Genomic DNA, 12,411 nt, shown 5'->3' with positions numbered 1-12,411 from the left:
CTTGTCGCTCTGTGAGGGGAATAGGGGTCATTCTTGAGCATCTGCCTAGCACCAGGTTGGTCCTGTATAAACATACGAGAGAGTACACCCCTTATTTAGAGCAAGTACTGTTTAAAGCTGCAGGAAATAGCTTTCAAAAATGGCCTCTTCTTGCTGGATGTTCAGAAGGAAAAGTTGCCTGCACTGGTTTCCTCACCCAGTCATGTCTAGAACAGGCTTTCCCAACTTTTGGGTCCTCGGATGTTTCTGGACTATCATCCCTTAGTATTAGCCCTGCTGGCTGGGGCTGATGGGAGTTGTAGCCCAACAACATCTGGAGACCTAAAGGCTTTTCTAGAATGTAAGAGTTGCCTCAGTGAAGTAGAAAAATGGTCAAGGGCGGCAGCGACCATTGCTGCTGCTGTTTGAATTTATACCCCACCCTTCCTCCCAGAAGGAGATCAGGATGGCAAACAAAACACTAAAAACACTCTAAAACATCTTAAAAACAGACTTTAAAACATATTAAAACAAAATATTTTTAAAATATCTTTAAAAAAAGCTTTAAAAACATTAAAAGCAATTCAGACACAAACTGGGATAAAGTCTGCTTAAAAGGCTTGTTGAAAGAGGAAGGTCTTCAGTAGGCACTGAAAAGATAACAGATGGCGCCTGTCTAATATTTAAGGGGAGGGAGTTCTAAAGGTCCACTTCCTATGTTGTGTGGAAAGGATCTCCGGATAAGATGGTATCTGCAGGAGGCCTTCACCTGCAGAGCACAGTGATCAACTAGGTATATAGGGGTAAGGTGATCTTTCCTGGTCCCAATCTGTACAGGGCTCTGTACAAAGCCAGAACCTTGAACTTCACATATGATACAGCCACCTTGCTGAAGCTACGGTCCAGAACTGGGCACTGTTCAGATGGGAGACCTGGAATACCATGATGAAAGAAAGGTGGAATACAGATGAGAAATAAGTAACTAAAATAACTCTGCCTCTAATCTAGCACTATGTCTCCAACAATGGCCTGTGCATTGATTCTTGACCCCAAGCAATAGCATCTTGTGACCCATACACAACCAGCCCCTTCCATCTCCTCTCGGCTTCAGACAGCTTGGTGCAGACGTGGCCGACAGGGTGCCCTCCAGATTTTTCTGGGTGACAACTGCCATCATCCCTGACCATTGGCCATGCCAGCAGGGGCTGATGGGAGTTGTAGTCAAACAATATCTGGAGGGCACCACATCGGCTATTAGAAGGATGGAAGAATAGAGAGCGCAACCAAAACTACCCCACAGGAAAAAATGGGGGAGGGAGGAAACAATGCTCTGGGCTCTATGGACGAAGGCCTGGCTGTAAACATAACGAAAACTTTTTAAAAGGAGGAATCTTTGACACTGAGCAGAGCCATTCTGACTGGGAGGGGAAAGTCTCACATGAGGGTGTCTGGGTACAAAGGCTGTGCTAGTGCAAGAAGATATCCTGGCACTGATCACTCTCTTGCAAGCATATTTCAGCTGTGCCTTCCAGAGCCGAGGTGACTAAAAATTTTAGGCTGGAGGGCCACACCCTTGATGGGCTCACTGCATAGGGCCATTCCTGCCACTTGCGCACTCACAGGAACACATTCCCCCATTTCCTCAGCTGATCTCTCAAGATCATGCAAGGAGGGGGCTTAGCTCACACACCTCTTGCTCATCAGACAATCAAGCTGGTGGCTGGGGAGGAGGACGTTTGCATCCTCATTTTGGCCCTGGACTGACTGCAGAGATTTAGACCCCTCTCCCTTCTCCAATGCAATGTCTAATTCACCACCACCACATGGGCACATTTTTTTGTCATCAGGCTAGTAGCCCATCTAGATCAGCATCCTGTTCTCACAGTGGCCAACCAGATGCCCACGGGAAGCCTGGAAGGAAGACCTGAGTGCAAGAGCACTCTCCCCTCCTGCGATTTCCAGCAACTGGTATTCGGAATAGGGATGAATGAGAAATTCAGTTCAGTTCACATTTACAGCTGTGTCTATCAAATCTGCACTTGCGAGGACCAAAACACAGTCATCCTTCAAAACCCGCAATTATCCAAATGTTGAGATGGACTACTCCAACCAACCAGTGTTTGCAACAATTCCTATTTCGAGAGAAAGCATGCATAAAAATGAATATACAAAGGACATACAAAAATGCATTATATTAAGAGAGATTGCTTGCAAAGAAAGGTGTACGCTAGTCAACACTGCATACAAAAATGTGTTTTATGAGGAAAAATTCACACCAAAACGCTGAAGAATTTTCATGAGAATTCCTTTTTTTAAAATTGCCGATATCTGCAGAAGTGCGGAGAACTGAATTTAAGATTGAAAAGAAAAATGAGAATCTGAGAGATGGTCAGATCCTTCCATCCCTAATTCGGAATCATGCTGCCTCCCACTGTGGAGGCTGAGCATAGCCATCATACTTGGCAGCCTTATCCTCCATGAATTTGTCTAATCATCTTTTAAAGCTGTTGGGACTTGGGGGAAAATGATGGGGGGAAATGATGGGGGAGTGGCTGATCTGGGCTGGGGGTTAGGCACCACTGCTCTAAAGGCTCCATCCTTCCTCCCACTTTAAAAGGACCACGTGGTATTCAGAGTTGCCATCCAGGTTCCTTCTTGTTCCGCCTTTATTCTTCCCATTGTCAATCATCTGCTGCCATCCAGCGGCCATGTTTTGGAAATGCAGCTTTAAATTCTTTGGTGCTTTTGGCTGGGTGGGTAAGATGGAAATGGACTGCCTTCAAGTTGATCCTGACTTATGGCGACCCTATGAATAGGGTTTTCATAGTAAGAGGTATTCAAAGGGGGTTACCATTGCCTTCCTCTAAGGCTGAGAGGCAGTGACTGGCCCAAGGTCGCCCAGTGAGCTTCACAGCTGTGTGGGGATTTGAACCCTGGTCTCCCAGGTCATAGTCCAGTACTCTAACCACTGTGCAACACTGGCTCTCGGCTGGGTGGGCGGGGAGATAAAATTAAATAAGGGCCTGCCTTGCTGGACCCTTCTGGGCAAGAGGGCAAAATAGCAAAGCAACAGGAAAAGAACCAGCATGTTTAAAAACCAGTATTGGGGCAGATAATCCTACAGAGGAACCCGAAAGGGTCATATAGGGATTAGCAGCCGCTGAAATCTTCTCAGTATAGGTTTCTTACAGTTTTTCACTCCCCCTGCCCCCAAGTCTTAAGTTCCATTTGCCACATTTCCCCATCAGGTTGTGGTTGTTGTTTTTTTTTCAAAAAAGACCTCACGAACTTTTATCAGCCACTTTAGTGTTCATTTCTTGTAATATGTTATAACACTTCTGTCCAGTTTTTCTTAATATACACATTTTGGCAATCAGTTTCTCCCAATGTAATGCATGTTTGTGTGTGTTATTTCCACCAACGTCTGCATTTTTATACACACGTTCCCCTCACATGTGCATTTTTTGTACTCATTTTTCGGCAGAAGAAGTGCATCACAAAATTCAGAGAAGTATGGATTTTGGAGGATAGTTCTGTTTCAGTTTGCACATTGTTTGGGGGGTATTTGAATGAAGTGGGGTCATATTAAAACATTAGCAATAATGTCATGGACTAAAAAAAAAAGAACAGGCACCAGAGGAGGGAATGATTCATAGACATCACACGGAAGGGAGGTTTAAATTTTCCCTCCCCACCTGTGATTTCGCTCCCCCCACACACGCACACTAAGCAACAATTAACAATGGGTGGGGAAGTCCCACTGACACTACAGTGTGTGTGTGATCTTTACTGGATAGGGAAGGACCATCCCACCCCTTGGTGTCAATGACATCCTTCCTCCTTGGTCTCTTATTTATTTTAAACTCCACAAGTTGAATTCTATTTGTGTTCTTAATGTAACACTAGGGATAGGTGAAGCCGTCAGTTTCAGTCTCTTTTTCTCAGTCTTAAGTGCAGCTTTCCACATTTCCATGTCAGTTGACATAAAAAAAAATTTCTGAATGAATATTCATCAGCATTTCAGTGTGGATTTCTCCTAACAGATATAGTCTTGCCTAATATGCACAATTGTGTCTGCATGAGTAAGTCTGTTAATTTGTGCATGTGCATATTAGCTGCCCTGGCCTTATATACAGGTCAGTTGTTCTTAACTTTTAACAGCCCACCAAATATGCAACGTTATCATGGTTCCCAAGTTGCAAGTGAAACGTTAGGCTATAAAAGCAGACACACGTACGAAGCTACAGATTTCGGAGCCCTTAATGTGTTTCTGCCACCAAATCAAACCATTCTAGTTCTTTCAGATGTTAGAGCAGCCTTTCTCAACCAGTGTGCCTCCAGATGTTGTTGGACCACAATGCCCATCTTTCCTGACCATTGGCAATGCTGGCTGAGGCTGATGGGAGTTGTGGTCCAACAACATCTGGAGGCACACTGGTTGGGAAAGGCTGTGTTAGAGGTTAGAGTTAGAACTGGAGTTGCCACTGCTATTAAGTCTCTAAGCTGCTGTGGTAATCATTCGGTCTTTATTTTTGGTGTTTTATATGTGTATATTTTTAAATGCTGGGGTGGGGGATCACCTTGATGGGACAGAGGCCAGCTTATCTGCAATTGAGAAATAAAATGAAAAGAGTAACTTCCTTTTGTTTATCTACATATCCAGAATTACATTGGAGCTCTGTGTGGATAGTAAATATTATCTACCTTAGAAAGTTTTTGAAAGTTCATTTCTACAAGGAAGTTTGCATGTCCCCAAAAGAACTATATTCCCATTCACATTTGTCTCTTTATGAATTTAATTTACAGTTCCAGTTCATCCAAAGGATCCTCTGCAATTTTTTTTAAACATCCAGAATGTTACATGCTGCTGGGCTGAAGTGTAAAACATACTTAAGAAGACTAAGACAACCTCAAAACATAGACTCAGTAGAATGTGAATTGTTTCATTGATTTCCCCCCAACAATTCTGATCTTTAAGCTTAAAGGCCGAAAGAGTCTAAATAGTAAAAAAAAACAACACACATGTAAGTAAATGAACTTGAAGATGAATTAGAAAATTCTGGAGCAAAACAAACTTAATTCACATTCACTTCACCCAGCAATTATGGGAATTGCTTTCAGGTGTGGTTCAGAGATTTTTTGAACTAATTCAGTGAACTTTTGTTAAACCAAACTGGTTTATTCCAAGCTCTGGATCTACCTGGGCGGTTGGGTGGGGAAATCTTGGCTGAAAACCTGAGTATTCAATACTGTTGTGCTTTCTTTTCGAAGTCCTCTGTGTAGGCATGGGATAGATGGGATAGTATGTGTGGTCTCCTGCCACCAGCAGCTCTGTGACTTCACCTTTGCATTGTGAGGTCAGGCAGGGCCTGTTTGATGTTGCTTTTAGCCACAGGGGTGGGGTGTGGGAGGCCCTGCTTTCATTCCACAGGGCAAAGGCCTCTGCAGAGCCCCAGTCCCAACCTGCACCCAGGGGCTGATGGGGAGTGTTCCCTCCCAAGTCGGCCTCAGCCAGGCAACATCCTGCAGCTCAAGAAGACTGGAGAAACAGCTGGAGCTGTTTGACTGCTGCTGGCCAAGAATTTGTTGTGTTGTGAGTGTTAGGGAGGGTCCTGGAGGAGAGGGTGGGAGGGACATCAAGGGGCACAACTGAGATTAGGGAAGCATGATGTTTCAGTTGATACTGAAAATAAAACTGCCAATATCGCAATGCCATTGTATAAATCTATGGTGCGGCTGCATTTGGAATACTGTGTACAGTTCTGGCTGCCTCACCTCAAAAAGGATATTGTAGAGCTGGAAAAGGTTCAGAAGAGGGCAACCAGAATGATCAAGGGAACGGAGCGACTCCCCTGTGATGTCCTCTCCCTCTTTAATACTCCATAAAATAGGAGGTACAGAAGGAATTTGGAGGGAACAAATGGGAGCCTGTAAATACGCAATCAATTGTGATACCTTAGGTGCTGGCAGTACAATTCTCAACCCGTCAGGTAAATAGTAAATGGTTGCATTTAACTTACATAAGAGATGTTGTCCCAACAAATTGACAGGAGAACCTTGCATCAAAAAAACAAAAGTATGTTCTTAGCACTTTGCTAACCACACAAGCTATATGGTACAAACAAGCATGGCAAATATACTCTGCATAACCACAGAGGCACTCTGTCTAGGACAAATCAGGCTACTGGAACAAAGTTTGTGGTTAATAACAGGATGCTACATAAAATAAGCTGAAAGAACAGGATGTGGTGCTCTGTTTCTTCTGAAGTCACTGGGCAGATTTAACTGTGTGTACGTCTCTTGCTCGCCTGGAGCCTATGTTTGTCGATCACATAGTCTCAGAAATACGGGGTGACTTTGGCTCTTATCACACCTGTGAGGAAAAGTTGCGGCATTGGGGGCTTTTTAGTTTGGAGAAAAGATGAGTCAGATGTGGCATGATAGAAGTGAATAAAATTATGCACGGCATGGAGAGAGTGGACAGAGAAAAGTTCTTCTCCTGTCATAACACTAGAACTCGTGGACATCCAATGAAATGAATGTTGGAAGATTTGGGACAAATATCAGAAAGTACTCCTTCACACATCGCATAGTTAAACTAGGCCACGAGCTTGCATGGGTTTAAAAGAGGATTGGACAAATTCATGGAGGATAAATGGCTACTAGCCTCCATAGTCTGAGGCAATATGCTTTCGAATACCAGTTGCTGGAAAATGTGGGAGGGAAGAGTCCAGCATCCTTTTCTCGCAGTGGCTAACCAGTTGCCCGTGGGAAACCCTCAAGCAGGACTTGAGTGCAAAGAGCATTCTTCTTCTCCTGTGGTTTCCAGCAATTGGTATTTGGGAGCATACTGTCTCCGCCTATGAAGACAGAGCATAGCCATCCTGGCTAGTAGCCACGAATAGCCATTTCCTCCATGAAGTTGTCTAATCTTCTTTTAAAGCCATCCAAGTTGGTGTCCACCCCTGCCTCCTGTGGAAGTGAATTCTATAGTTTAACTATGCACTGTGTGAAGAAGTACTTTCTTTGGTCTATCCAGACAAATCTTCCAACATTCAGCTTCATTGGATGTCCACTAGTAGTTTACTCCGTTTCCCCAACATTTCCAGTTCCAGAAATCAAGTGGAATATAGCAGAAGTGTAGCACTCATTTCCATGCCAGTCGCTTCCAGAAAAAAAAAAAATCCGTTTGCAACCCCATCCATCCAGAAAATCACAGGAATAAAGTGACAAAATTTGGGTCAGTATACCAGCATTCCTGTTTCATCTGTGAGTGAGTCATGGGGGAACAGAAGCGTGCAGGTGCAGAAAGTGGGGGTAGCAACATGTCCAATGACATTCGTTGTTCTGTTACACCACGCCCACTGGGGTGAATGGAATTTAGTGTGACATGGCAGTATTTCGGTCAAAAAGTCACCATTCTATAAAGCAGCAGGTACTGCAGCATGAAAGGAATGTTAGAAATCAGGACAGAAGAGCTGTTACTATAATCAGTAAAACCGACACAATCAACCCCATGTCTGAATGCAGCCTTAGTGTGACACTCTAGCCGCTACACCACGATGGCTCTCTAATGGCATGTTAGAAGATGTGAACCTATGAGGAATGGGGGTGGAGTCTGCATATGTGCTCAATGGGTGGGGTTAAAGGGAGAGGGGTGGGGCTAGAAGGCCAAGTATACGTGCATGCCATATCCATATGCTTACGCAACTGAGTAAAGCATTGCCCAAAGACGAAATGAAGTTAAAATTTCACAGTGCAGACTTTTTTTCTTTCCTGTTTTGCAGTAGGGTTATTTAACAGGGTTAAATTCATAACTATTATTTACTATTTTTTATTGAAATTATATCCCGCCCTTCCCCCCCCCCCCCCAGCGAAGGAGCCCGGGGCAGCAAACATAAACAAAACAATGTCACAAGAAAAATAAAAGCATTCTAAAAACAGTTAAAATCATTCTAAGACATAGTTAAAAATATTCTAAAACCCAGTTAAAATATTTTAAAACACAGTTAAAAACATTCTTTCATTAGTGATAGGTTTGCGATCCACCAAGATCGGAGTAGGTGCATCAGTCCCTTAAAGAATAGTCCCCTTCAGCCATCAGTGGCATCTCCAGGTAGAGCTGCGGTTATCCCCTGCCTGAAACTCTGGAGAGCCACTGCCTGTCAGTGTAGACAATACTGAGCTAGATGAAGCAATGTTCTAACTCAGTATAAGGCAGCTTCCTATGTTCCAATGCAGCTGAACCAAAAGCAGCCTGGCAGGGTCCATTTTGGCCTTGTTTGCATGCTCTAAGTACAAATTAAGAGGAAAACCTATGATCATAATTATTTTTTTAGCCCAGGTAGGCAATGTTCCATTGTGACATTAACCAGAATGTAGTCAGGGTCAACATGTAGCTTCCACCCACTGGTGCCAGCACCCAGCAACCCGGGGCACCTGCTGGGGTGCTAGCTCTCCAGAAGGGCCCACTGATTATGCCTGCCCTGGGCCTTCTTTTATATATGCAAAAATCTCTTACTGGCTCCCAGCAGCCTCTATCTTTGTTTTTGATCGCATCCAAGAGATGATACAATTTCCAGGCTGGGGGAGGAGGGGAATGATCTCCTGGAGCTATGCTGGTACCACCAAGATAAGCGCCCCAGGACATCTCCCACAAACAATAGGGAGACCCACCTTTGTACGAGGGAGCACCAGATGGGTCTTTTGCCAAGGGTATCCTCAATCCTGTAGCCAGTTCTGTAGGGTTACTCCCAGCTGAAGACCAACATTGTATTTCAGGGGTAGACAATGTGATGTAGTCATAGAATCATAGAGTGCTAGTGTTGGAAGGGGCCTATATGGCCATGGAGTCCAATCCCCTGCTCAATGCAGGAATCTAAATTAAAGCATACCTGACAGGTGGTTGTCCAGCTGCCTCTTGAAGGCCTGCAGGGTTGGAGAGCCCACCACCTCCCGAGGGAATTGGTTCCATTGTCGTACAGCTCTAACAGTTAGGAACTTTTTCCTGATGTTCAGTTGAAATCTGGCTTCCCATAATTTGAGCCCATTATTCCGTGTCCTGCACTCTGGGATGATCAAGAAAAGATCTTGGCCCTGCTCTGTGGAGCAACCTTTCAAGTGCTGGAATAGTCCAGCAACATCTGGAGGGCAGCTCCCAGGGCCGGCGCCAGGCATGCCAGGGCCCTTGGGCACCAGCCTGCCCCAGACCCCCAACACCCACATGCATGCATGCATTCAACTAACCCCAAGCACATGGCTCTTGCTCCACCAACCTCTCTCCTGTGTCCTGCTGCTGCACGCACTGCGCACACAGGGCTACCTCAACCAAAATGGTGGCAGAGGCTTCTCTAAGGGGCTGATACCCCTTCTGCCATCCTGGCTGATGGCACACGCGCGCAGGGCTGCCATCAACCAAGATGACAGTAGGTGCATCAGCCCCTTAAAGAAGTCTCCGCCACCATTTTGGTTGATGGGAGACCCACACAGCAGCATAAGCAGAAGAGAGGTAGGTGAAGCGAGCAAACAGGCAGGCAGCCTGGATTCTGCCACAAATCGCAGAAGGGGAGTGCTATTCCCCCACCCTAATGAGGGGCCCTTCAGGGGCCCCTGTTTGCAGTGGGTCCCTCAGCCAGGGCCCAACCTGGCCACCCTTTCATGCCAACCCTGGAGCTCCCACCATCCCTGACCATTGGCCATGCTGACCGAGGTGGATGGAAGTTGGTCAATCAACATCTGGAGGGTGCAATATTGGCTACCCCTGCTGCCTAGTCTTCTACAAGGATGAGACTAGTTGTGAAGGATCCCTTTTATTATCTTGGGGAATAATTATGAGTGTACAGTCCGGGGAACAGGGATGGGAAATCAGTGGCCCTACAGGTGTTGTCGGACTCCCAAGCCCATCAGTCCCATCCAGCATGGCTTGATGGTTAGGGAGATGGGAGGTGTAGTCCAACAGCATCTGGAGACCCAAAGGTTCCCCATCCCTGCCTCAGAAACAAATGGACCTGGTGTTTAACCAGCTCCTGTTGCTGTCTGCTTGAGATCTTCTGAGTTGGCAGATGCTGATGAGCTGGTAAATGCTGATGGTATTCCAGGTGCATACAGGGAGACAGTCACTCAATAGATTGGGGTAGCCAATGTGATGCCTTCCAGATGTTCCTGGACTACAACTCCCATCATCCCTAACCGTTGGCCATGCTGGGTGGGACTGAAAGGTGTTGTAGCCCAACAAAATCCAGATAGTATCACATTGGCTACCTCTGCAGTAGATTGTAGGAAGCCCTGATGTATAACTAATTGTTTGTTACAGGGGCACGTCAGAGGCTGGAAGGAGAATTTCCGCTATCGGAACCTGCGACTTTCCAGTGCCACGCTCCATAGATTGGAGACCGCTCTCTTAGAGCTGACATCTCAGGATTTTCAGAATTCCTACGAATGGGAGAAGTTCCAGCTTTGGCTCCAGGAAGTTATGTACGCGGAGTGGTGGCTGGACCAAGCAGCCCGTGAGATCAAGCGCCGATGGAAAAGTCTGACGATGTTCTGAGGGGTCTTGGGGTGTGCATGGGAAGTTTGAGAGGGATGCGATAAATTGTGGGTTTTGCTGGACAATAAAGATCTGATGCTAAACTGTCGTTCCAGCAGATGTTGATGACATTGCAGGTTTTTAAGAAGGAAGACCTCTCAGCCAGACATTTGGTGGTGATGTCTCCTTAAAGCAGGCATGGGGGAACCTTTTTTTCAGCTTGAGGGCCGCATTCCTTTCTGGGCAACTTTTCTGGGGCCGCATGATCAGCAAGTCCAGAGGCAAAAGGAAGCAGTGCAACCAACATAAATTCTACCTTTGTGGGAGTCCAGAGTCTGTGAGTTCAATCCCCGCTCATGTCTCCTGGGTGTCAAGGGCCAGCTAAAGATCACCCCCACAGGGAGTGGCTCAGGGGTTACATGCCCTGCCACCTGTGCAGCCGTGGGCAAGCTGCAGAGTCCCAAGGAGCCCAGTTGCCCCCCAGCTGGCAGTTGTGGACAAGGAAGGGGCTGGCTTGTGCAGCTGTGGCAAGCTGAGCAGGCCCTAGCCAGCTGGGGAGGACTAGTGGGAGCCAATGGTAACCCCCCTCTGAATACTGCCTACCATGAAATCCCTATTCATAGGGTAGCCATAATTTGGGATTGACTTGAAGGCAGTCCGTTTCCACTTCATAGTAGCCTATGAATCAGTGACCTCCAATAGCATCTGTTGTGAACAGGGTTGCCAGGTTCTTGGCCTGAGACTGATCCTGTATCTTTAGGAGAAGAGAAAGTCAGCCAAGTTCAGGTGTTCTTGCAATGCTGTAATGGGAAAAACCACATGATGGAATTCTCCCTTCCCCCTGCCCAACTTTTAAAGATACAGAAGACCTTTGGTTGCTAGACCCAGCCTCCAAGAGGCCTTCTGTATCTTTAAAAGTTGTGGAGGGGGGAGGGAGAATTCCACCTTTTGGGTTTCCCCATTACAGCGTTGCAAGAACACCTGCACTTGGCTGACTCTCTCTTCTGCTAAAGATACAGGATCAATCTCAGGCCATGGACTTGGCAACCCTAGTCGTGAACCACCCTGTTCAGATCTTGTAAGTTCAGGTCTGTGGTTTCCTTTATGGAATCAATCCATCTCTTGTTTGGCCTTCCTCTTTTTCTTATGAGGGTTAATTATCTTGTATAAGCCCATATCAATTTTTCAGATACTTTAAATAAATTAGCATAAATAAATAAGGTCCAGTAGAGCCTAGTCCGCTCTTGGGGCAGCTTGCCACCACAAATCTCCCCCACCTCCCACCCTGGAGATAAAAAAACTTCCAGTTCAGGTCCAGTCCATAAAAAAAGAAGATTCTCTCCAAACAAGCTTATGATCCCAGCCAAACTTTTTTTGGGGGGGGGGGGAGGAGTTTATCCCAAGAATCTCTTCTGCCTCCCACCCTGACAATTAAAAGGCCAGTTTAGCCCATGAAGAAACCGGACAGGTGAAAGGGGACTTTAGCTATAGGCAAAGTCAATTTCTGAGTCTGGTATTCCTAGGGATCTCAAAAAAAGGGTGAGACAATTCAACATATTAAACTTCATTCATGCAAGTTAATACACTTTCTGGGTGGAAGAGGAGTGATGGGGAAGATCGCTGCCTTTCCCTTCCCTGGCCTGGCCTTCACATCCTTTCCACCAGTAGGTGGGTGGGATTGGCTGGAGCTATGCACCTTCTCCCCCCCAAAAATGCCCTACCTAGAAATGTGGCTGCCCCACCTAACAAAGAAGGCAGGCTACGGTGCTGGTTCCTTAGTGTTCATGCACACGCATGTCCACACATGCGCATTGGAGACAAGATTCATTGGCCACCATGTCCCATCCCTCCCCCCCATTTTTGCTCAGAGATTCAACTTGTAGAGTCCTCCGAGTGGAAGTGGAACC

Source organism: Rhineura floridana, chromosome 11 (genome assembly GCF_030035675.1).
Source record: "Rhineura floridana isolate rRhiFlo1 chromosome 11, rRhiFlo1.hap2, whole genome shotgun sequence".
Lineage (NCBI taxonomy): Eukaryota > Metazoa > Chordata > Lepidosauria > Squamata > Rhineuridae > Rhineura > Rhineura floridana.
Note: the sequence above shows the minus strand (reverse complement) of the source record.